Genomic DNA, 26,341 nt, shown 5'->3' on the forward strand with positions numbered 1-26,341 from the left:
GTTGGAACGGATGGGAGCTGTGGATTTTGAGCAAGCCGGCCTGGCCCAACCAGGAACATCAGCACTGCTTAGAACTGAATCGCCATCTGAACTGCGGCTGCTAGGGGAGACCACCTCCTCTAGCGAAAATGGGGAATTTAACTCTGAGTTTGAAGTTACTTCAGATGGTGACCCAGAAATCCCTAGGCCACCCATGACCAGATGCACCAAGGGAGACTTACCTGTCCACCTGAGGTGCAGACGGTTACGGCAGGATGAGGCTAAGCGTCCCAACGATGCGCGATCAGAGGAACAAAGGAAGCCACAAGACCTCCCTAAGCGCTTTTCGAAATTCAAAAGAGGGGACAGGGTAGTGGTTCTGCTAAGTGCCAAGCGCCAAGGGCAAACCAGCGAACCAATCGAAGGGCCAGCCAAGGTCAAGGAGGTAAACCTAGCCCTGGAAGGGGAAGTACCCTGACCAGTGTTCATTGCCAAGGACTTGACCACAGAAGAAGAGTCCAGTCTTGTCACTCTTTTGCGGGAGTACCGGGACGTATTTGCTTGAACTTTAGATGAGCTACAAGGGGTAGATCCGAGTGTTGTGACTCACAACATACCCATGACAACGGATGCAACGCCGGTCAAGCAGCGACCATACCCCATGAATCCAAAGCACGCTCATGCTGTCAAGGAGGAAATCGACAAGCTGATGAGAGCCGGATTCATTTACGAAATTGAGCACACAGACTGGGTATCACCCATAGTCATTGTGATGAAGAAAAACGGCAAGATTCGAGTGTGCGTCAATTACAAGAAAGTAAACGCCACTACAAAGAGAGACAACTACCCCTTATCGTACACCGAGCACAGGGTTGAGAGAGTGGTAGGTCAGGAAGCCTACAGTTTCCTGGATGGCTTTTGGGGGTACAATCAGGTGCAAGTGCATCCTGCAGATAGGCACAAGACCGCCTTCGCCACTGAGTGGGGCGTCTTTGCATACGTAGTCATGCCCTTCGGGCTAACCAATGCCCCCGCCACCTTTCAACACCTCATGTGCACCATATTCAAGGACATGCTTCGCAAGGAGTTAGAGGTCTTTGTCGATGACCTGTGTGTCCATTCGGCCTGGACCGAACATCTCGACAAACTCCGCGCGGTCTTTGAACGGTGTCGCTTATACTGTCTCTCCCTCAACCCTCTGAAATGTCAGTTTTGGGTGAAGCACGGATGCATCTTGGGACACGTGGTGTCCAAGAATGGCATTGCCACAGACTTCTCGAAGGTCAAGGTCATCGTGGACCTTCCACCCCCAGGTAATTACAGGGGAGTTCAATGCTTCTTAGGTCACACAGGTTACTGTCGGCGGTTTGTATTGAACTACGCGTTGATCGCTAGGCCATTGTACAAACTGCTAATTGTCTTTGAGTGGACTGAAGCGTGCCAGCGGGCCTACGAAGAATTGAAAAAAGCCCTAACAATGGCACCTATCCTACGAGCCCCAGACTGCACTATGACTTTTCATGTACACATCGACGCCTCTAAGTTTGCCGTGGGGGCAGTGTTGTGCCAACCTGGTGAGCATAACCTAGATTACCCAGTGAGTTTTGCTAGCAGGCAACTCACGGAGACAGAGATGAATTATTCGACAACGGAAAGGGAGGGATTAGCCATGGTATTCGCCATGAAGAAGTTCCGGCATTACCTACTGGCCACCCCCTTCACCTTCTTCGTAGACCATCAAGCCCTGCTCTATTTAGTCAACAAACCTTGCGCTACAGGACGTATAGCTCGATGGCTTCTCCTGCTCCTAGAGTTTGACTTCTCAGTGGTGGTACGGAAGGGAAAACAACATTACATGGCTGACCATCTGTCCCGTATACCCACAGGAGAAGCTGCTGGACAAGGCATCATGGATGAGTTACCGGACAGCCACTTATTCCATGTGTCCAGCGAAAGAGACCTATTCAGGGCCGATCTGACACCATACTGGGCAGACGACATAGTCCAAGTGCTCCAGCATGGGCTACCCAAACGACCAATAGAACGGGCACGGCTTAGGCACTTAATCCTGAAAATCTAGCCCTACCAGCTGATTGCATGCCAGCTCTATAGGCTAGGCCAAGACGGATTGCTACATAGATGCGTATGTGAGCATGAGATGCACGATGTGCTCTCAGAGGCGCACAACGGTATTGCGGGAGGACACTTTAGCGGGGACACTATAGCACGAAAGGTGTTGCAGTCCCAGCTATGGTGGCCCACACTCTTCCGCGATGCCACACAATTTGTCAAGCATTGTGACGAGTGCCAACGGACAAAAGTCCCGGTTCGTAAAGATCAGATGGAGTTAACCCCTGTTATCGCCTGCCAACCCTTCGAAAAATGGTGGATTGACTTCATAGGACCCATCAGCCCCGCTGCACAATATTCACAAGCCAGGTACATCGTGGTGGCCACGGATTACCTCACCAAATGGGCGAAGGCGAGAGCCACGCGGAGAAACGACGCTAGGACGACTGCCAAGTTCTTATGGGAGCAAGTAATCTCGCGTTTTGGTTGCCCCATCGAACTGGTTAGCGACCAGGGAACGCACTTCATCAACGAAGTGATAGCCCATCTCCTATCCACCTTTCTCATCATCTATCGCAAATCCTCACCATACTACCCTCAGGCTAATGGCCAGGCTGAATGAACCAACAAAATTCTCATCAATGTCCTGACCAAAGTAGTCTCAGCCTCACGAAGTGACTGGGATAACAAGTTGATGGCAGCCTTGTGGGCCTACCGAACAGCTTATAAGATGGCCATTGGTCAAACGCCTTTTAGGCTAACCTATGGGACTGAAGCTATTCTCCCATTAGAATTCTTTGTCCCTAGCCTGAGGATAGCACTCCAAGAACGATGGGAAGGGAAGGAAGCATGGAGGCAACGCTTGGTTGAGCTAGAACGCCTGTCAGAAGTTCGTCTCCTAGCCACCCATGGACTTATCTGCGAGAAAGCCCGACGCAAAAGCTAGTTTGACAAACATGTCAAGCAACGAGAATTTGAGCAGGGTGACCTAGTGCTCCTCTACTCAGTTAAAGGACATAAGAAAAAGATGAAATTCAGAGGTCTCGGACCCTTTAAGGTCCGCACAATCAGCGGAACTGGTAATGTCGAGCTGGAAACACTGGATGGTGAGGGAATGGGCTTCTTCAATGGCAGTCAAATCAACAAGTACTATCCGCCCAGTCATTCGCTGCATGAACCACCAATGGTAGAACCACCCGTCAAAATACGAGTAGCCACAATTACGAAAATCTGCGAGAATGAGGAGGAACCTGTAGAACCCGCCTGCCTCCGCATCACGGTCATGGCCAAGCAGACGTGCTCCTTCAATGCCCTGATTGACGAGGGGGCGGATTTTAACATTTTGACGCATGAGCATTGGACTCGGCTTGGCGCACCAATCCTTCATCCCACAACAGCCAGATTGAGCCCATACGGGGCTCAATCCTACCCAATCCTCGGCACGTGCCGAGTCGCCATTTCTATCGAGACTGAAACTATCCCCATGCTATTTTATGTCTTACCAAATGCCATGGATGCAAGCACAGAGTCATTTCTCGGGCGAACTTTTAAAAAGCAGACCCGTTGCAATGTTGATTATGAGTCGCAACGCATCCACTTAACAATCGGGAACGTGCCTATTGTCACGACTTTCAGCAAGGGCCTCGTAACCCCATCACCGCTCACGGGGCCACCGATAAAAATAGCCGCACCTAGGACTAAGGAGGGCCGTGAATATCTACCACACCCAGATCCCCATGCACCGTGGCCCGCCGCACCCAAAGCAAAACCCCAACATACTCACTTGCAATGGGTACCTAAGAAGCCTCGAGAACTGCCTAGAACTAGATGTGCATGTCCGCGGAAGACCTACAAACCTAAACCTAGGAAATCCAGACGCCATCATCGCAAGTACCGCATGATTAAACAAATATGGGTCCCTAAAGTCCTCCTGCGTGCACAAGGCTACTATGAGGGGAATGCCTCGCTGTGGATCCCTAAAATCCCAACTGTCACAAGCCCTAGTTCTACGTCGACCTCAAGGCCTTGTCCCCCGACACCTCAAGACCACGAATCGCAGGGCTCACCCCAGTCATCCGACTCCTCTGCGAGTCAACCCACGGGCGTCACACACACCCAACGACCCAAACAACGGCCATCACCACAAGTAGCCTAACTGACTGCAGTAGCATAGTCCCTAAGATCAAACCCGACCCATCCCTCCAACCAACCCCCGGGTTGCTGTCAGAACCTCCAACTCCAGCAAACCCCAACCACCCGCCGGCCTTAAGCCCTCCTATGAATGGAAGTCATTCCTAATGTTGGCCCCCGCTGACCTCACAGAGGACACTGGGGATGATGTGGTGGACTGCATCAAACAGCTCGATGCCACCTTTGTTGCACTGGCCCTCAGCTATGACTGTCTGGACTTGGGACTATTAGCAGAACCCCTTGCAACTGACGTGCGCAATATGCCTTGCTCTTGGGAGACTTTTGAATTTGCCTTTGCACAAGCTTCTCGCTCTGCCACCGCTGAGCTGTTCACTCGCGAGGTCTCCAAAGAGCAAGCCATTAAGCAACGCCTCATCACATCATTTGACCCACGCACGATGTCTGCCATCACTAGCCAAGAGAAAGCAAGGTTGTCCCACCTGGCGGAAATGGAATTACCCTTCTTGAAGCAGTGGTACACTCTTAGATTGAAATGGGAAGTCGATGGATGCCGCATAATGACCAACGCCGAACAACGCCGAGCCATCAAAACGGCCGAGTATGATCCCACCTACGTCGCGCTGACCTCGTATCGAGTGTTAACCACTCTTCGAGGTCGGACCATGGACGATCATATCTTAGGGCACCCCTATCTCGACCGCATCTTGATAGAAGAAGAGCTCCACATCGCAAGTCGGGTCAACTCCGGTGATTTGCTCACAGATGTCCTCACGTAGATCACCCATGTAGGCATCCGACCCTGTGACCTGGACTGCGCTGCACACTTGGAATATAACCCCAACTTCTACGATTGGCTCCTACACAAATAAACATGAACGCCTTGGCCCCACAAGCTCCAATCCTAGGACGGATTTTTCTTTTCCACGAGGGGGATGGGGCAGTAAACGGAGTGAAAACTAAAAAGTAAACCAAGCATGAAAAGGCTCAAAATTGAAATGCCATACAAAAATAGGTGATAGAAGTTTGAAAGGAAAAGTTAGGGTTATGAACGATAAAATCTGCTATGTTTGTGGTCGTCTAGCAAATTGGTTGCCAAAAAATACTAAAAAGTTAATTGACTGAATGTGCAGGTGGCGACCATGGCAAGTCAAGACAAAGCTGGCAAACTCCCCTTCTCGGAGGAAGAACAAGTGTGGTACGGCCTCACGGTGGAAACAAGAGCGTTCAATCAGCTGAAGTTCCGCCACATATTCAACCTAGAAGACATGGTCATTGAGGAACTAGCGGTACGACGAATTATAGAGCAATGCCACTTACAAAGGTACCTGGACGCAGTGGGCCAGAGGATAAACTACACCCTGTGCATCGAGTTCCTGCGCACCTTCAACAGAAACAAGGGCACCGTCATGGTGCGGGACAGGGAAGCCACCAGACAAGTGCAGGTCGAACTGACCCCCGAACTAATAGAAAGGGCACTAGGGCTTCCAAACAAGGTGGAGAAGAAACCAAAAAGGGACATCTATGCCATGTTGGGAATGGACAAAGTGAAGGTCCACACCAACGACGGAATCAACCTGGCAGACATCCCCAATCAAGAGATTCAACTGCAGGCAAAGATGATGCATACCCTGTTTTCGAGTCAGCGGTACAACAGCATCATGTCCAGAATCAATGTACCTCTACTCGAAAGCATCGCTGCTCAATCACTGGACGAGGTGAACCTCAATGGGTTCGTAAGAAAGACAATTGAGGCTTCGGCAAAGGCCCTGGCAACAGGAGGAAGGGCCGTAGCAGGAGAATCCCCTTCACCCCGATCAACCCGCAAAGCCTCATCCTCCAAGGCCTCCACCATAGGTTTTGGAGGTGCCCTCACCACGATCATCCACGAAGCGATAGGGCAAGGACGAGCGGGAGAAGACAAACAGGGAGATGATGAGAAAAGTGGCGAATCGCCGTCGCAGTCCCAGCCTCATGCGGAAGAGCAGTCTGATGAAATAGAAACGGACACCGACGAGGAGGGAGAACCCCAGGCTACACCAAAAAGGAAGGCGCAGCAACGGACTAAATCCCTACACAGAAAAAGAGAAGAGGAGCGAAGGAGAAAAGAGAAGGAAGAGCTCGAATGGGCCCAAAGGGAGTCGGTAAAGGAAGAGGAGGAAAGAAGAAAGAGGGTTGAGGAGGAGCTGAGAAGGGGGGAAGAAGAAGATCTGGAGTTGGCGACCCGTCGCTCCATCGAGGAACAGCGAAGAAAAGACGTGGAAGGAGCAGGGAGTCCATACCAACCTGAAACACCCGGTCCCAGCACTGGTGTGTCAGAAACTGTGCACCTACCTCCTGCAGAAGGAAAAGGAAAAGACCCAGTCAGGCTAGTCTCCCCTCTCCTCGTGCCACCCATGCAAGCCACCCCCTACCACCGCCACCCAGGGGCACACCCCAAAAATCGATGAAAGCAACGTGGTCACCTGGTTGCAGTTTTTGGTGGAAAGGGAGCTGGCAAGGGAAGCAGCCGGGGCCACCCCAGCTTCAGATGCCAAAAGGGCAGCAACAGCCGAACTGGAGCTAGGGCCGGAAGTGAAAAGACAAAAATTGGAAGAGATTGCCACCACTACAACCATGTCCCACCCCCTACCTCCAGCAGGCCACTATGATGACTACGTGAAGGAGCTGCTCGCACAATTGCAAACGGCCAGGCAAGAAAGGAGAATATCGGTGGAGGAGTTGGCAGCGGAACACGAATCACAAGCCGCCCTCCAGCTGGACAGAGTGAAGCAGATAACAGAATATCAAAAGGAAATCACTGTGCTTAGGGAGGAGGCCAGCACTAAAGAGGCAGAAGAACTAAGAGCCCTGAAGGAGCGCGATGCTACCTGGAAGGGAATAAGGAAAATCCTAATGGAGCGTCTCAACAGAGAGAGGGAAACAACTGCCCACCTGCAGTGCAAGAATGACCAGTTATCTGCAGCCAACCTGGAAGCGCAAAGTCAACTCAAGAAAATTAGATAGGAGGCTACAGAGCTGGATCAGTTAAGGGCAGAACAGGTGCGCAGGATGCAGGTAAAGCTGGACCAGCTCAATGCGCAGATCACAGAGGAACACCAAGAGCAGTCCCGCCTGCACCATGAGCTCGAAGCCTAGCAACAACAACTCATGGCAATGACCCTCCATAAGGGGGAAAGCTTGGAAGATATGGAGAGAAGGGAAAAAGAATGGTCCAATCATAACGAGCAGAGAGTACGGGACTTGGCACGCCGGCTAGCCAAGGCCGAGGGAGACAGGGTGCTGGCTGAGAATCAGGCAGAAGCAGCCCAGCTCTCCATGATAGCTCAGCAGCGCACTTTTCTCAACATGCTGCTCCACGCCACCCAACCAGAAGGAGATGAAGCAGAGGAAGCTAACCATTGCGCGCAGAGCTCTCACAGCGGGCCTGCATGTACCGCTGCAGCTAGGAGGCCTGCCGCAGAGCCTAGAAGAATAGAGAAAATATCTGGCACAAGTAGGCCTGATGGCACAGGAGATGGACGACCTTGGTTTCACGGAGGAGAAAACACAAGAAGACGAGCAAGCAGAAGGGGGTGAACCGGAGCTCGACCTGGGGCCTTAGGAAGAGGAATATGTCCCACCACCCCCTCAACCACAACAAGCCAAAGTGCAACCCCCTGACACATCTGCCGAGCGAAGAGCGGCCCAAACCGACCGTAGAAAGGAGATGGTGGAGAAGGCAAGAAGAAAGCTGAAGGCCAGACATGTCCAGAAACAACCTGCCCCTCTTCCACTGCGCACCCAAGTCTCCCCTGCTGAATACCGCGCATAAATGATTATCTGGGAACAACAGGAGTATAACCGCGACCCCTTCGACCTGCGCTTCGAGTTCCCCACTGCCTTGAATAGGGTGCTGCCCATTCAGTTGGTGGAGGATGTCATTGCCATGGGGGCCAGGCTCAAGGCCAAATGGTTAGCAGAGCGTGAGGCCCACCCAACTGCTTGGGGAGCCGAGGACCGCGAGTTTTGGCAAGACAAAGTCCTCCAGGTACCTCGAACAGTGGAAGGCTATAATTGCCAACCCACCTGGAGGAGGTGCATTTTTTACGTCAACGTGGAAGCATGGATGGCGTTTTGCAACACCCTTCTACTTCTCCTCTCTTCCCTTCTCTTCTCTTGCGCGCGCGGCTATGGAGGATGGAGCTTGGAGATGGAGGAGGCTTGAGGATGCTTGAGCTAGCATCTAGAATCGTGGAGCTACCGGAGTGCAAGAGAGAGGAGGGTACTCGATCGAGCATCAAGGTAAGTTCACTGCATTTGTAGGATTGACGGCGCATCAGCTAGGTGAGAGATAGCCATTAGAGCTCGCTTGGAACGCTTGAAACAATAAGCGGTTCGTGGGTCTTGGCGGTGGAGCGAAAGCTCCCACACCAAGGTTTCCCATGGGGAGACGGGATGGTGATGTGCATGGATACGAATTTCAGTTGACTACTTGAGGACTCCTCTGTGTTTGTTGGAGGAGGCACCTCACAGTCTTATAGTTGGTTTCAATTTGCATTAGGTGGACAACCTTAGTTAGCATATCAACAATGTCTAAGATTGAATTGTATCCTCCTTGGACACAAGGTAACCCAACTATAAAATCCATGCTGATAAGTTCCCACTTCATTTGCAAAATGTCAAGTGGTCGGAGATTCCCTAGCATTTTGACATGCTCAGACTTGACGCATTAGCAACTCAGATATTCAATGGTATATTTAAGCACATCTTTTGAGCTTTTCCTAATGAAAGATTCTTCTTACTATATTGAGAGTCTTTGCTTAGCCAGGATGTCGTGAGAAAGGAGAATCATGGGCTTCCCAAAGTATCTTCTTCTTGAGGTCTTAACTTCTTGGAATTCACAATTTTGTTTTGAAGTAGATAAGTCCTTCTTCTATAGAGAAGTTTAAATACTTGAACTTGAATATAGGGTCTGTCTCTTTGGATAGAACTTCTCTCATCATCTTTTGGTATCTTAGATCCTTACTTGCTTCTTTCTTAGCCATTTCTAGGATTGGGTTATTAGGCATTGACCATTGCTATTGGAGATCTTTCCTTGGAGGGTTTTTCTAGGATACGGGTATTGAGAAATGCTTTGCGGCTTAGAGAATTTGCATCGACATTCTCCTTACCTGGCCTATACTTAATCTCGAAGTCATTCTCTTGCAAGATATCAATCCATCATTGCTGCCTCATGTTTAGATCAAGTTGAGTAATGATCCATTTGAGGCTTTTATGGTTGGTTACTAGGGTAAACTTGTTGCCAAGCAAATAGTGTCTCCATAGTTTGAGATCATGAATTACAGCAAGTGGCTCCAAATCATGGGTAGCATAGTCCTTCTCCTGAATCTTCAATTTTCTAGAAGAGTAGGCTATCAACAGATGGCCTTCTTGCATGAGTACACAACCTAATGCAAGAGAGCTTGCATTAGTGATAACTTCAAATTCTTGGTTTTGGATAGTTTTAGGATAGGTACTGTGGTCAAACTCTGTTTGAGCTTCTTGAAGCTAGACTACTCTTTAGTGGGAATCCATACAATGGCAGTTGGCTTCTTAAGTCAATCAAAGGTGTGGAAATCAAGGCATAATCCTTGATAAAAATCCTGTATCATCTAGTCAAGTCTAAAAAACTTCAAACTTTTTTAATTGTCATTGGGGATGCCCATTCTTGTACATGTTTAACCTTGGTAGGGTCTACATCAATTCCTTTGTTAGAGACCATAAATCCAAGGTACTCAATCTTCCTCTTATGGAAGGCACGTTTCTTCTTCTTGGCATAAAGCTTGTGTATTTTCATTGTTTTAAGAACAACTCGGAGTTGTGATTCATGGTCTTTATCCTTCTTTGAGTAGGTCTAGATGTCATCAAAGAAGACAAAAATAGAGTCATCAAGATAGGGTCGAAAAATATATTGCATTAGTCTATTAAAGGTTACAGGTGCATTGGTTAACCCAAAAGACATTACAATAAATTTGTAATGGTCGTACCTAGTATTAAATACAGTTTTTGGAATGTCCTCTTCTTTGATCCTTATCTCATAATAGCATGATTGTAAATCAATATTTAAAAAGTTATTTACACCTTGAAGATGGTCAAGTAATTCATCTATCCTTGAAATTGGATATTTATTCTTGATCGTCACTTGATTTAGCCCACAATAGTCAATGTAGAGACAAAGAATTCTATCCTTTCTCTTTTGGAACAACATTGGTGCTCCCCATACTAAATTACTTGGTGGCCCTGGCATGGTTGCTGGTGTTGAAGATCCTAATGTCATTAGGAAGGAACTACTAGGGCAAAATGTGTTGCTGCCTATGATCAAGAATAGCTCTGACCATGGGAGTCGAGCTCAAAGAAGCCTAGGAGAGAGTAGATGTATTTAGTGCCAAATGATATCTCATCACCAATGTAATGTATTTTGTAATCTTCTCTTGAAGTAGTGAAAACAAATATTTGTTGGATTTGAGCGCAATATAGTTTGTCATATGCGTCGTTTATTATTGTTTTTTACTTGAATATTATGTTTATTTATCGAATTTATATGCAACACGATTTGTACCCTAAATTTAATACATAATGATTTATTGAGTTCATATGCAACATGTATTCATTCAAACGTATGTAACGATAACTCAAAGACATAACTAAAACAAATAACAAGCGAATAAACAAAAATAAGACTTCTTGAAGTTGAGGGCATTAACAAAGGCTAGGCCCTTTAAGACCATCCTAACGAACTCTAGCTTGGAGAAAGTAGTGTTGCTTCGACGTTCGAAGCTCCTCTACTTATTCTCTAGTACTAGGTCTGGGCCACTTTTTTCCATGGTGGCCCGTGGCATGGTTGCTGGAGTTGAAGATCCCAATGTCATTAGGTAGGAACTACTAGGGCAAAATGTGTTGTTGCCTATGATTAAGAATAGCTCTGACCATGGGGAGTCTAGCTCAAAGAAGCCTAGGAGAGAGTAGATGTACTTAGTGCCAAATGATATCTCATCACCAATGTAATGTAATTTGTAATCTTCTCTTGAAGTAATGAAAATCGATATTTGTTGGATTTGCGTGCAATGTAGTTTGTCATACACGTCGTTTATTATTGTTTTTAACTTGAATATTACGTTTATTTATCAGATTTATATGCAACACGATTCGTACCCTAAATTTAATACGTAGTGCTTTATCGAGCTCATGCACAATATGTATTCATTCGAATGCATGTAATGATAACTCAAAGACATAAATAATACAAATAACAAGCGAATAAACAAAAATAAGGCGCGCCAAAAAAATTGTATTCATATTCATAACATTTTACATGGGATCCATTACAACCAGGGTTTTACAAAATCTCTTTGAAAGCTACATTTCATATATGTTTTGGTAGTACACTCCTATTGTTGTTGATCTCTGCGAGGACTATCCTTCCATTGCCGGAAGAACTTCACTATCCGCAAATCCCTATCGGCGATAGTGACTCTCCTTACATGTATTGCTGCATAGACTGAGTCTCCAAACAAGTCGATGATGTAAGCTTTGGCAGCTTCCTGTAGTGCAAAGACGGCTTAGATAGTACATCAATCGGGTTATTGCAAGCATGTTCCATCTAGGAAGTGCCTCTTGCTGTTCTTAATGAGTATGCCGTCCATAATATCATGCACTAGCTTCTGGAATGGAGCTTTTGGTATCAGGAGATGCGTGGACTTCTGGTAATGGCGGATCTCACGAAGAGCCACTATGCATGGCTTCCATCGACGCTTGAGATGCTAGCATGGTGGTGGTGGTGGTGGTGGAGCTAGGGGAGGTGGCCTTTGCATAGGATTTCTAGGGGGTGTCTCTGGGCCACTTGCTTGGTGCATGCCATGTCTTCTAGGAGAGAAAATCCAAAACTCAAAAGTGAAATGTGTAAAATGAGGTGAAACTTTAAACTTATAGCAAAACTTTCAAAAAACCCTTAAACCTGAATTAATGTATCCAGGCTTTGGAAAAATATGACCAATGATCCGATTGACGTGAAATTTTACATGTGGACTCCTCTAGGGTATATCAACTAGCAAATTTTTTTTTTGGCCTCATCAGAAGCTTGAATCCCTAGGGCCCCAGATGCCAGCCTCCGGACAGGTATCCCAGAGACTTCTGATGGGACTACTTTTTTAATATCCATGAGTTTTTATGATATCCGGCATGTGGGTGAAGTTTCACCAGATTTTGATTTATAAAATTGATGGTTCAATCATTTTTTGAAAATGCATTAACTGGATTATACTTCACTGATAACATAAAAACTCACCACTACACCGAGTGTGTGCAACTACATATTAAATGTGTTGTCAACCAAACTACATGAAATATTGGAAACTTAAAAACAAAAAAATAATAATTCATGGATCGAATGGAGTATCACATATCGGATATAGTGTTCTCGAATTGCTAAATACAGTAAAGATATAATGCATCGGCCCATCTACAATTGATCACTGATGTTGTGCGCGTGATTGCACATTGAATTTATCCTTAACAAAACTAATTTCAAAATTAAAAACTTGGAAATACACACAATGCAAATCATGGCAAAATAGAATATCAAATATCTGATTTGGCATTATGAAACCATGAAATATATGGTAGATAGTGCTTGCACTAAGTACAACTAGAGCTAGGTAAAATTTAGCTCCATTTTGTAGACCATTGTTATCAAATACTTGAAGGTCTACTAGAAAGATAAACCAAAACTAAGCTTCTTACAATCTACAACCAAAACTGAGCTAAAAACATAGATCCAATTACAAGGTAGCTTCTCAAAGCATATTGTTGACATTAAGATTAAATGCATCCTTGTTGTTGTGGATCCTATGAACAAGAACCATATCTATGGGCTTAATAGTGATACGTTGGGCATGAATGACTAAAACTTGAGAATCACCCATTAGATCAATCAAGTAACTTTCAGCTGCTTCTTGGAGAGCAAGCAAGGCTTGGCTTGACCATTGCCCCACATTCCTTGCCTGGTTCCTTGAAAATAACTTGTGATCATGTCCTAACTGCAGATCTTGCAGTATTTCTCACACCAACCTAGAGAATGGTGCTTTAGGAATAATCAAGTTGGCACTCTTCTAGAATTTCCTTATCTCATGTAGTGTAGCTGTGCATGGTCTCCATCTTCGCTTCTTATGTGTTGGAGGATGTGTATTACTAGCTGGAGTAGTAGTGGGAGAGGTGGAGTAGTAGCTGGAGTAGTAGTGGGAGAGGTGGAGCAATTGGAGCACGTGGACCACCATTTCTAGAAAATGGCAAACCACCATTATTGACCACACTAGAGCCACCATTGTTGGACACAATAGTACCACCATTATTAGTTGCAGTAGGGCCACCGTTGTCAGCCACCCCACCAAGGGACATTTGTCACTCACAGTACGCTCACTAGATTCGTAAGAGTGTTGAGCTTTTGCTCTTGTAGGCGCCTTCTTGATAGAAAGCTTGGAACGTGCCATGGTTGTGATAATGAAGGATAGAAAGGTGGAGGGTAGAGTGAAGAGTAATGGGAAAAAATGAAAGGAGAGACTTGACTTAAGCATGAAACTTTTGAACTTACTATGGTGTAAATGAACTTTAAAATTAAAAAACATAGTTCAAAATTGACTTTGAAAAACATAGTGACAAACCTTTGAAATTTTAAACAAAATTTGCAAGACATCTCATGTTAAAGATAGGAGTATTGATGTGTCATATCTTGGGTACCTATGCTCTCTGGTGGACTCTAAATGCATCAAAAGTTTTATCTTTATCTAGGTATCCATTTCTTGCCATCCCTCTCTTGGGTTGCCAACCATTCTGCGCGGCGTTGTCTAGTTGTACTATTTTCATATCTTGCTTTTCTCACTTCATATATTTCCCTACTTATAAATTCTGCTTGAGAGGTTTTGGACTTCTTTCCTTTTTCCTCGTATCGTATCTCTAATATTCTATACCACCATTATAAGAATTGCCTCATAGAATTGGAATAATTGATGCCATCTCCATGATCAATTGCCTTTTGAAAAGCACAACGAGCTTGCCAGTGAGATCGTTCTATGCCTTGAGTTGACTATATTGCCAAACTTCCTTGATCTGCAAAGTATGGACCATGTGCTTCAAGTATATGCTACACAAAAAGAGAGATTAGAAACACAAACTAATTCGAAATGATGATATTTTTTTGTAAAGGTGACAATACTGACCATGTAGTGTGTTATACTGTTTGTAGTCCATGCCTCCACCATGGACTTATGAAATTTAGCAACTGTTTTTTTAAATGTATTGGCATCACCATCCCTAAACCTCAACTTTTTTGAGAGAGTTGCTAATCTATCTAGGTGTATCCACACTTCTGCCTTTGCAATCCTCGTTCGTCCCCTATTGCTCAATTCAGAATAGCAAGGTGCAACTTTTTCCATGCTTCATACTTCTCTGGTTGTTTTACAAGTATATTGCCTTCCTTATCTCGAGGTGGAGATATAAACTTCATAGCCTTGGGTCCACCAAAGCATGGTTTACAAGGGATATTTCCACTCTTTCCTGATTTTTTATCATCATTTTTAATTTCTACTTGGCCCTAGTGCAATCCAACTTCAAAGAGGACTCCTTCTACCTTCTTGCATGTAGCATTAGCTTCTAACACAGGCTGCATCTTGTATGCAAAGCATATATATTCATATACTAGCTTCTCAATTATTCTAACCAAACAATGCAATGTGAAAAAGTGAACCCTTGTTAGTGGTATTTCCAAAATAGGGTGCTAGTTTGGATCCACTGGAATTAGCATTCCATTTCTCATGACTTTTTGATCATGTGTTGGAGCACCTTGTTGTCCTGCCTTGGCAAGCCATTCTTTCTTTCCATCTTTCCCTTTCTTCCTAGTTTGCATGCAGTATATGCACGGAAATTTTGCATTCGTTGCATTTGATAAACCAAACATACACTTCAATGTTTTTAAATCACTTGCAAGATGCCATTCAACTTGATAGTCCCCAAATCCCTTGATGTGTAAAATTGCTCCATTATTTTGCTGTTGAATAACAGTGGGTATATTAGTGAGGTTAAAAAAAACTTTAAGTACTTCATGGTCCTCCTTTGGTTCTTTAAATGCTACAAGCCACCATATTTCATTCTCTGACTGTACATTGAAGTATAAAGGATGGTTTTCATCGATGTTGGGATCCAATGCTCGATTCATAAGTGTTATACTCACACGTTCAAGTTTTGCCCCTTAATAATCTCACTCTCATTAAGTTTGAGGACAAACTTAAGCTTGCCTCTACATTCTTCCATAGACATATTGTAGAACTTGACCATAGCAATCTGAATCCTTCATATATCCAATACAAAGTTTTTGGATGCATTCAATACAAATGCAACTTCTTTGGAACCATACTTCAATATGTGTGTATTTTCCACATGTGTTGGCTCACCAATTAGTTCTAAAATTTTCTCATTTAGTTGTTTTTGAGCCTTCTTCACATGAAATGGTTTTGGTAGAGGCATTACTCACTTAGTTTTGAAGACTTGCTTAAATCCTGTATCCAATTATCGATAGAGCATACTATATGACTCAGAACTCATTCCCATCTTATCACATAATCCCTGCGCATCTGTAGCAGTAAACAAGTTGCTCACATCCCTAAGATGTTCACTTGCGACACCATCTACAATGTCCCTGAATTTACAATTTTTCAATGCATTTTTGACCATATCCTTGCTTAGGACTTTGGCAATAGTATCATTCTCTACATGAGGGAACATATTTCTCATTATAGCAGATTGAGCATATATCCATCTATGATATTGTCCACTTCCTTTGGTTGATTGGTGAATTCGTTAAGCTAATCAGATGCACCAATGTGATTCTTTGGTTTTTAAAGTGGGCCCAATCTCCAAAGTTTTTGTGAGCTTCCTCTTTATATTTTGATTCTGTTTCTCCACGTCCATACCTTTAGACTGTAACTCCATATTTTGCACGTGTGTAGTCTGCATAGCATCTTCAATGATAGAAATTGCTTGTTGTAGGATCTGGTTCTCCCTATCCTTCTTAGCTAATAATCTTTCCTTTTCCATTAAAGACTGCATATTCCCTTGTAATCTTGTCTGCATATTTGTCAAGGCTTGATGAACCCCTGCTAATCCTTGTGTGACAAGTCTGCATGTGTATCCATACAATCTTTTGTTGCCTTCACAAACAAACTTTACAAATGATGTAAGCCCTTCAAATTGTGGTGGCCTTTGAGTGACTGGATCGGGTGGATAAATGCACCCATCAACCCAAAGGTCCACATTTCTTTTCCTTGCATTTCTTTCTTGTTGCATCCTGTATCTTATTGCATCATCCCTTTCTACAGTTCCTTTAAACATTGATACATATTCATCCTCCAATTGAAAGTGAATATCTCTCTTTCTCTTGGTACGTCATGCACTTGCATCTTGTAAAGAAAAATATATGCCAATTTCAACATTACACAATTACACCCCTTTGATTAGATGCCAATTTTCTGATCAATAGCAAGAACGTCTAAATATCTGGGAGCTATAGTTTAGCATCAATTAAACAGAATACAACTTATTATGGATTGGCTCAAATCACACAATTATACCCCTTTGATTCACTATATCTGTGTTCTTTTGTACCCAATTGGATCTTATCTCTTTCTCTTGATTTTAGTCATGATAGACCCTAATCAACCCCTAATCTACCTGTAATCTTAGCTTTTAATTTATCTCTAATCAACATCCAATCTTATCTTCTCTTCTATCCAAAATACTCTCTCTCTCTCTCTCTCTCTCTCTCTCTCTCTCTCTCTCCCCCAAGAAGAATTGATCAAAGATATATAAACATATTTATATAGAAGCTTGGCTAGTGGAGAACAATAACATCATCTTATCTTCTACCCTAATTTACTCTCTATCACTCTATCACTTATTTTCTTAGTTAATCTCACACAGTCCTCTCTCTCTCTCTCTCTCTCTCTATATATATATATATATATATATATATATATATATATATATATAGAAATTGACACTTAAGGATTAAACAAAACAACAACTATGAAGAATAACAACATCAAATAGATTAAAAAAATAAAGCTATCTCCATTATCACTTGATTGCTTGTAGTATAGAGTGTTGAAGAGGAAGATATCTTATAGCACAGTACTGAAGAGGAAGATTGCTTGTAGCAGGGTAGAGAGTTTTGTAGGTAGAGATTATTTGATTTCAGCAAATGCTATGAAAACCACTCATGAGATTGCTTGTAGTAGGGTAGAGAGTGTTGTAGGCAATACTGAGTATTGCTTTAGAGGAATTCATATGCAAGAAACCATATTCTGGAGGGAAGGAAAAGAGTACACAAAATTTCGGACAAAACTAGAGCTTTGAGAGGGAATGAAGAAATGCCAAGAAATAGGCATATGCTTGTCAAAAAAATAAAAATTTACAAGGAAACTCTCATAAAAAAGGTGTGTCTGGGTAAAAAATAATCTTAAAATATGACGTCTACGTCATTTTATATCGTTTTTTAACTTCCACCCTTTTAAGAAGCAAGAATGAGAATGATTCTAATATATTTTCATGTTGAAAAGTCATGAGGGCATTAAAGAGTCATATATTAATGATTGGCTCCATTTTTACAGAAATTAGAAGTGTATTTTTTTAGTTATGAGGATTTTGAGAAAAAGTGACATTATCCTACAGTTTGAGAATAAAATAATAGGTGAAATCTATTGAAAATACAAATATGATTTTTTCTTGATTGTAGAAGATCTCTTATTTTAATATTTTGGAATCTCTTTTGAGAGAGAGAGAGAGAGAGGTGAGAGAAACCCCTTGAGGGGCAAAAAAGAGAGTCCATATTTCTCCTAATGCTTCAAAGGGAAGAAGCCATAGCTACCATCGACTTTGACCTATTGTAGGTATCTCAAATGAATATTGAAGCAGTGCCAGGTTGAGCTCAAGTGTTTGAGGAAGATGGCTCTAATACCAGTTGAAGGGTGAAGATGCATCTTGTTAGTCATATTTTCTTACAATATGGGATCTCCAGCTTTGAAAAAATCTCAATCTTCTGGCTTTCAAAAGATTGTTGATCATAAGTATCCAACTGAGCATAGTGGCTCTCGAATTCACACAAAGGGACTGTAGCATAAGACCCTTGCGAGGCTTTTCAATACAATCTTGAAAAGTATTCTTGGTAACTGATCATGTATCCTCAAGAAAGAATTCTTCCCTAAGAGTCTTCATAAGTGTTGCCCAATTTGCATCTCGATGATACAAATCATCTATGCATTCCTGCAATGCATGCACAGTCAAACATGAAAAATATAGACTCCATGCAAATTTCCAAACCCCATAAAATAACATCTTTTTAGCATACAACCATATAAAAGCTGATATACTATTTCATCTCTTGTCCCACAAGCTGCAAAGCATTCATGGTTGTAGTTTCCATCTTATTCGAATCCTATCTTCTCTGTTGTTGTTGTTGCTCTTGTTGCAATTGTTGTTGTTGTTGTTTCTATGCCTACGACAATAGCACAATTTGTTGGAATACATCACCACAAAAACCTAGTGAGTCCCCCATATCCACATTGCTTCTACCGACCTTCATGTCAAGTTCACTGATGTCAGAGCGTGTTTAGTGGAAGGTTGACCATTGGGGTACAAAACAGAAGGGTGTATAGGGATTCAAAGATAGGAACAAATGAAAGAGAAGAGTTTGGAAGAAAAGAAGATTTAGATGAGACTAATAGAGGTGAATTGTGTCATTTTATTTCATAGAGCTCAATAAAGCATACATCTTTGACATATATGTAATACATAAGCTCATAATCAAATCAAGATAGATACATCCATGAAGGTGGAACGATAACCCAATACACACTAAGGTGATAGCTCAACTCATAGATAAGTACATATCATGATCTCTATTGATTCAATCCATATGCAGCTATAGGTATTCACCTCCACTCCTCATGTAGACATTAAACCATTAGTTGTAGATGTCAAAGATCATCCATCATAACCAAGACAAGAAATTGGTAAACCAAAAGCATGTGCTAGATCCTTGCTAAGGTTGCCAAGGTACATCATCCCTATTATTTCTGTGTGTTTACAATAGTCAATCAAGAGCCATAAGAAGCTCAAAATCCAAGATAAATCTACTCGGAACTATCAAGATTATGTCTAGTACTCTTAGAGACCCCTTTTGGGTCAAAATCTCTTCAAATGAACCATGATGTGTCCAAATGAAAAATCAAAGCAAGTTGCCTTGATTTTGACTATTTATTATAGCCAAGAATAGCCCAAATCAAGTCCATACATGGGTAAAAACTTCTCTTTGGTGAAACATGCAAGTGATCCTATTCTTTGGGACCATGAACTAAGCATAATCCACCATAAAGTGATCAAAGAGAGTACATGAAACCCATATACAACATTTAGCCCTATTTTTCCTTGTCATAAATAGATGATGACACAGTTGGTTCAAAGAGAGAAGAGGATAATCAAAACTTTGTCTTCAGCCCTGTATGCTCTATTGTTGACTATCAAAACAGTCCACAAATGGTACTCATGACACATACACTCTCCTTCCATGAGCAAAGATGAATCTTCTATTGGTAAATTCCAAGGTGTAGGTAGAGAGAGAATCAAAAAACAAATCTAAGTATTCAACCCTAAAAACTTGCTCTAAAATTGAGAATATAGCAGCACACTCTTTCCAACAGAGCCTCTTTACATGATCAAAAAGTCATTTTTTCTTTCTCAAATGGTTTGAGAGCTTCCTCCTCACTTTGTCACTTGAGTTGCATGCCCCCCATGAGCTTTCCTCCATCCCTTTTTCTCCACGGTTGATATAGCACCATGGCATCTCTCAAAAGAGGCCAAAAATTATTTTGAAGATCTTGGCCATACGTCACAACTCCTTGTCTACCACATAACTCTCTAGTGAGTCACTTGAGTGACTAATCAAGGCTTAAGTTGAGCCATGCACTAGCATGACTTGTCAAGTGCTTCCCAAGGCCATAAGAGAAGTCAATCTTCAAGTAGACCATCATTACTTGGCGAAATAGACAAAAACTCTACTATTGCTACCTCGAGTTAAGTGTCCATTTTCACACTCTGTACCGAAACTCCTCAGACACCATGATTTGCGATCAACTCCACCTTTTAATGTGTACATAAAGGAGCTCAAGTTGTGTGGGTTCAAAACTAATAACATGAACAAGGTCTCTCACAATCTTTACCTTTGTCAACCATAGTTATGGTAATCCCTACAAATTTAATACTTGCGATGGTATTAAAGATGGTCATAAGGTTCTCTCTTATCTAAGCCAATTTGACTCACATTTTGATAGTGAAAGTTATGCTAAAAATGATAAAATCAAGTATGCTTCACATTATTTTATCATGACAAAGTTTCTTTATGATGGAATGTCACACGTAAGAGCACATACCGTTCTCTTACGTGGGAAGCATTCCGTAAGAAGGTTCTCACTAATTTTCTTCCTACCCAATTTGAGCTTCATGTGCAACAACAATGGGATGTCTTTATGCAGCAAGAGCAAGAGACCATTTCTTAGTACACCGAAAGATTATGGAGTACTTTGTTGCAACTTTTCAAATGGTCGAGCCTAACCAAATCTACTTTTAAAAGGAAGTATATGTCTGGCCTTCTTCTGTTTTTCCAAGCTAAAGCTAATATATTTAAGGCCAACACATTGGACGAGGCTATCTCTTTCGTGCATGACATAAAAAAGAAAAAGACTAAAGATTGGCGAAAACTTCTAACCTCCACTTAGGGGAAATAATATAGGTAACAACAACTCCTGTTTTAATTCTTTTTGTGCTTCTAACTTTCAATTTGGAAAAAACTGTCCTAATCGCTGACCTTGTATGAGAACTTTTTATTATAATGTAGGTTAGCTTACTTCAATTTATAACCCCAAGATTTCTCATCAGCCTTTTTCTATTCTGCCTAAGTCAACTCAACCTAAAATTTTAATCCAAGTGTCTTAAATACCGATTTCAAGAATGTAATTTGATATGAATTCAATCGCTTTGGTCATATTTCCAGTTGTTGTCTTATGGGAAATACTCATGAAGGGAAAAGGCCTACTACACATTAAAATTATATTGGAGTTGGCGAAGCAATTGAAGACCTTGAAGTGATGCTTGGTTTTGATGAAGCCATGCTTATGGAAGAAAACTCTAACAACATTGATGAAATTTTTGGTAAATTTTCTATCCATATATAAAAAATGAGATGTAAATTCCATAATAATGAAATGATTGTCTTGCATGATGAGGGTAGAAGGTATGACTTTGTTTCAGAAAAGGAAGTCAGAAAATTACAACTTAAAACTATTCTACCCACTTATAAAATTAAGGCTACATTTTAGGGTAATAATATAATGAAACTAAAAAAGTACTTGGATTAGAAATTTACATTGAACATTATAGAGAAAAATGAAAAATTTTAGTAGCACCGTTACAATCTATCGATGTAATTTTAGGTATGCCTTAGCAGTTATCAGTTAAATCCTAATGTTGATTATCACAGGCATTCGATGCATATTCAAGATGAAGGTAAAATTCATTTTTTGAAGGACTAACAAATACTGAGTTATACCCATTAATTAGTCACACACAAAGCGTGCTATTCAAAAACAATCCAAAGACACCATATTAGAGAATTTGGAAATCTTCTAAGTCCCACTTTCAAATAAGGGGTAAAGATTTGGCCATGTGGCTAAATCTTAATCCATGCTTCAAAGTGGAACTTGGAAAGACAACCTACATAGTAATTAGGGTAGACTCCACTTTCAAGTAAGGGAACAAGATTTGATCATGTGGCCAAATATTAACTATATTTGAAAATTTCAAATTATATGAGAGTTCTCAAATTCTCTAATATATTTTTCAAATATTTTCTCGTATTGATCAATGAAGTCGAAGTTGCCAAGTTTAAGTTAACCATAAGACATCAAGATTTTATTAATAAATTTTCTGATTATTTTCCTTTTGACTTGCCCCTCAAACTTTCTCCATCATGACTCGAGAGGATCATCAAATTGACCTTCTACCTAGTAGTCAACCTCCATGTAAAGCTCCTTATCACCGTAATCATGTTAAATAAAAAGATATCCAAAAATAAGTTAAACAATTATTAAATAAAAAGTTAATCCAACCTACTAGTTCACCTTTTGGAGCTCCCATTCTTTTAGTAAAGAAAAACAATCAAACCTATCATATATGCATAGATTACAAAGCTCTAAGTAAAAGTATTATTAAAAATTGATATCCAATTTCTTGTGTGGATAATCCGTTAGACAAATTGCAACGTGCTACTATGTTTAGCAAAATTGACCTTAAGTTGTTCGCATGGCTATACTTGACATTTATAAAACTGTCTTTAAGACCCAATTTGACCATTACAAATTTTTAGTAATGCCCTTCGATCTTACTAATACACTTGCTACTTTTAGTAGAATTATGAATCGAATATTTCTAAATTTTTAGCATTGTGTCATTATCTTTTTTGATGATATTTTTATTTTTAGTAAAACTGAAACAAAACATGAACATAATTTATCTTAAGTCTTTAGTTTACTAAAATAAAATCATCTTTTTGCTAACCTAGAGAAGAGTACTTTCTTTCAAACAAAAATTGAATATATTGTGTTTGCTAAAGGAATATGAGTTGATCCACGCAACATTCAGGCTATTAATACTTGGCCTACACCCAAAAATGTGTATGAAGTGCATTCATTTTTAGGACTAACTAGTTTTTATCGTAAATTTGTTTGAAACTTTTCATTTCTTGCTTTGCCATTAACTTTGTTATTAAAGAAAGTTTTTGTATATCATTGGGGCAACAACCAACAATGATCTTTTGATTTACTAAAGCATTAACTCACACACATGTTTTACAACTCCCTGATTTTAGTAGACTATTTTTTCTAGTCATTTTGATGCTAGTGGTTTTTGCATTAGTGCTATATTAATGCAAGATGACTACCCAATTGCATACTTTAGTTGTATATTAAAATCTTTTGAACTTAAGTATAGTACATATGAAAAGAAACTTTTAGGTGTAGTACATGCATTATGAATATGAAAGCATTATTGAATGGGCTCAAAATTTATGATTAAGATAGATCAACAAAGTATCAAACACCTTCTTTCTCAATCACAAATTTGTGATAGGCATATACAATGGACATCTTTCATTCAGTCTTTCCATACTTTAATCCAATATCAGTTTAGTAAAGAAAATATTGTAGCTGATGCATTTAGTTGTAGACCATCTGTAAATAATATTTTTGTGCTTTCTACATCTTTATTAGATGCTATGAAAAATACTTATTTGCATGATTTTGATTTTCATGATGCTTGGTTATATTTGTCTCAAAACCAATGGATTCTTGTTAATACTTTTTCTATCTCTAATGGATTCCTCTTTAATGAGAAACGTTTGTGTGTCACTTACCCTTTTCATCATTTTTTTCTCCAAGAAGTTCATGATCCACCTTATATGAGTCATCATGGCATCAACTTGGAAGTATGTTGCCAGGTGTGGCACCTACACGAGGGGATGGGCACCTTCAATGGTTCTCCCTTGTGTGCATGTTGACGGGATGAGTACCTTGAATGATCCTCCATTAGCATAAGGCACATTCCTAAGAACAAATTACTTTTCACCTTGGGTAGAAGGTTGATGGGGATGCCTATCCTTTCTAGGTGTGAGACTTGGAGGTGTGAACACAGGTATAGTCGTACATGTGTGATGCCACAATATTCATAGCTCAAGTACTAATGTCTATGTGATTTGAGAATTTAATATGATTCTAATGATTATTTGATTTATTATGGTTAGCTATATTTATTAAGTTAATTATTTTTCTAACATGGTTTTCTAAATTTTTGACAAATGATATGTAAAGCAAGATGATCTGGATACATGCAACAAGCGCAATTTATTCAATAGACTTCTTCATTGAATTATTTAAATAGACACACCACCATTTATTCTAAGAAGTGCCTACATTATCTTTGTAAATATTTATGGATACTTGAGATTTTAGGAGATATATTAAAGATATTTTAGAAATATTTTATGGCAACAGTTGTGAGTTGTGCAACTAATTGCAACTATTTATTCAGTGAACTCAAACTGTTTTATCAAAAGAGTGATTATAAAGTGCTTATCTTTGGGCAAATTAAGATTCATTTTAATATTATAAATGCGGCATGGAGGAGATGCCTACTCCATGTACGGGGAAAAATTGCACCCAATAGTATGTCATTCAATTTTACTTTACTCTTCTTTACGCCTATTTTGAGTTTTATGAGTTGTACTTTCATTTTTATAAGAAAAAGAGAGTGAGGGAAAGCTTCTTCTACTCGCTACATGCAAGTCTCACATCCAATATCTGAAACATATCTACAATCTCTGTAATAGTATCTATATAAAAGAGCCCATCATACAACCCATCAATGCACTCATCAACTTGCTTTTCTCAACTCCTCTTCTCTACATAAATACTACCTAGCAAACTCTAGGCAACTTTGTAACCTTAGGAAAACAAATAGAATATTCAGCCTGTAAGACCAATAAAGCATGAAGAACAAGAATTGCTGTCAGAAGGTGAGCAAATGCAGACATTTAAAGGATGGCATGAGAGAGCCATAAAAGTTATGTACTGGCTGTCTATTAGTATTTCAGACTCTATGATTGTGCATATTCAGGATGCAAGTATGCCAAAGGAGGCATGGGATACTTTGTCAAAAATGTATAGCACAAATACGCAAGCCAGGAAAATGCAGCTCAAGCAAGAGTTGCACAATGTGCAAAGAGAAAGTATGAGCATCAATGACTACCACATGAAGGTGAAGAAGATTGCAGATGCACTTGCTTCCATTGGGTCGCCAGTGGAAGATGATGATTTAGTTTCTGTGACCTTGAATGGTCTAGGAAAGGATTATGCACAGTTTCGAGCATCCATTTCCGTCCGTGAAAGATTTCCTGATTTTGAGGAGTTGATTGCTCTTCTAATTTTTGAGGAGCAGAGAAATAATGGTGCATCTTCTTCAAGCGGAACTTCAACAGAAGCTGTCTTCTACTCAAATGCTGGAAGAGGTAGAGGCAGAGGTAGAGGAGGCCGATCTGGAGGCCGTAGTAGAAATCAGAATATGCAGCAAACTCAAGAAAACCAATCCTATGGAGGAGGACGTGGTAACTCTAGAGGCAGGGGGAGCCAAAGAGGTCGTGGTGGATGGCAAAGAGGCCAAAATGCAAACAACAATGTTGAATGCTACTACTGTGGTAAAATGGGTCATATGGCTAAAGACTGCTATAAAAAGCAGAATGACATCATGAATGGAAAATTGCAACAAGGGAATTATGCATCTTCTAGTAGACAGGGTGATGACAGAAATGAGCATTTGTTTATGGTGCAGCACATGACCAATTCTGTGACAAGTGTAGAAGAAAGCAACGATGTGTGGTATGTTGACTCAGGTGCATCAAATCACATGACAGGTCATGCAGAATGGATGCAGGATGCAAGGAAAATGGAAAAACCAGAATTTGTGGAGACTGGTGATGATACTGCACATCCTATTGTGCAGATTGGAAAAATTCCTTTGTCTATGCAGGATGGGAAAAAGAAATATCTATCGGATGTATTTCATGTCCCGAATATCACCAAGAACCTGGTTTCTGTTGGTCAAATGGTTGAGCAGGGCTTGCACGTCAGATTTAATTCTCATGGATGCTTTGTTGAGGATATGAAAAATAAAGGTCGCTTGATAGCAAAAGGAAAGAAGAAGGGTAGAATGTTTACGTTGGATGCAGACATGCCTGAATTGAGTGCAGCAATGTTTGCACATGGGACCGGTGTAGTTGCATATATTGATATCTGGCATAAATGCATTGGTCATGTTAATGTACAACGACTTAAATCAATGCAAGCCCAAAATATTGTTGTAGGATTGCCTAAATTCAAGGTTGCAGAAATGCATAAGGTATGTGAAGCCTATCAATTTGGAAAACAGGCAAGGAAATCATTTTCTAGACATGTTCAAGAGAGTAAGAAGCCATTGG

General features: G+C 41.2%; 1 pseudogene; it reads left to right on the top strand.

Moving 5' to 3' along the window:
* Positions 1 to 26,341, top strand: part of LOC148017318 (ras-related protein RABA1f-like) — a 165,692-nt pseudogene that overhangs the window by 7,243 nt on the left and 132,108 nt on the right.

This window comes from Lygodium microphyllum, chromosome 22 (assembly GCF_053477565.2).
Source record: "Lygodium microphyllum isolate KBCC chromosome 22, Lygodium_microphyllum_v1.1.10, whole genome shotgun sequence".
Lineage (NCBI taxonomy): Eukaryota > Viridiplantae > Streptophyta > Polypodiopsida > Schizaeales > Lygodiaceae > Lygodium > Lygodium microphyllum.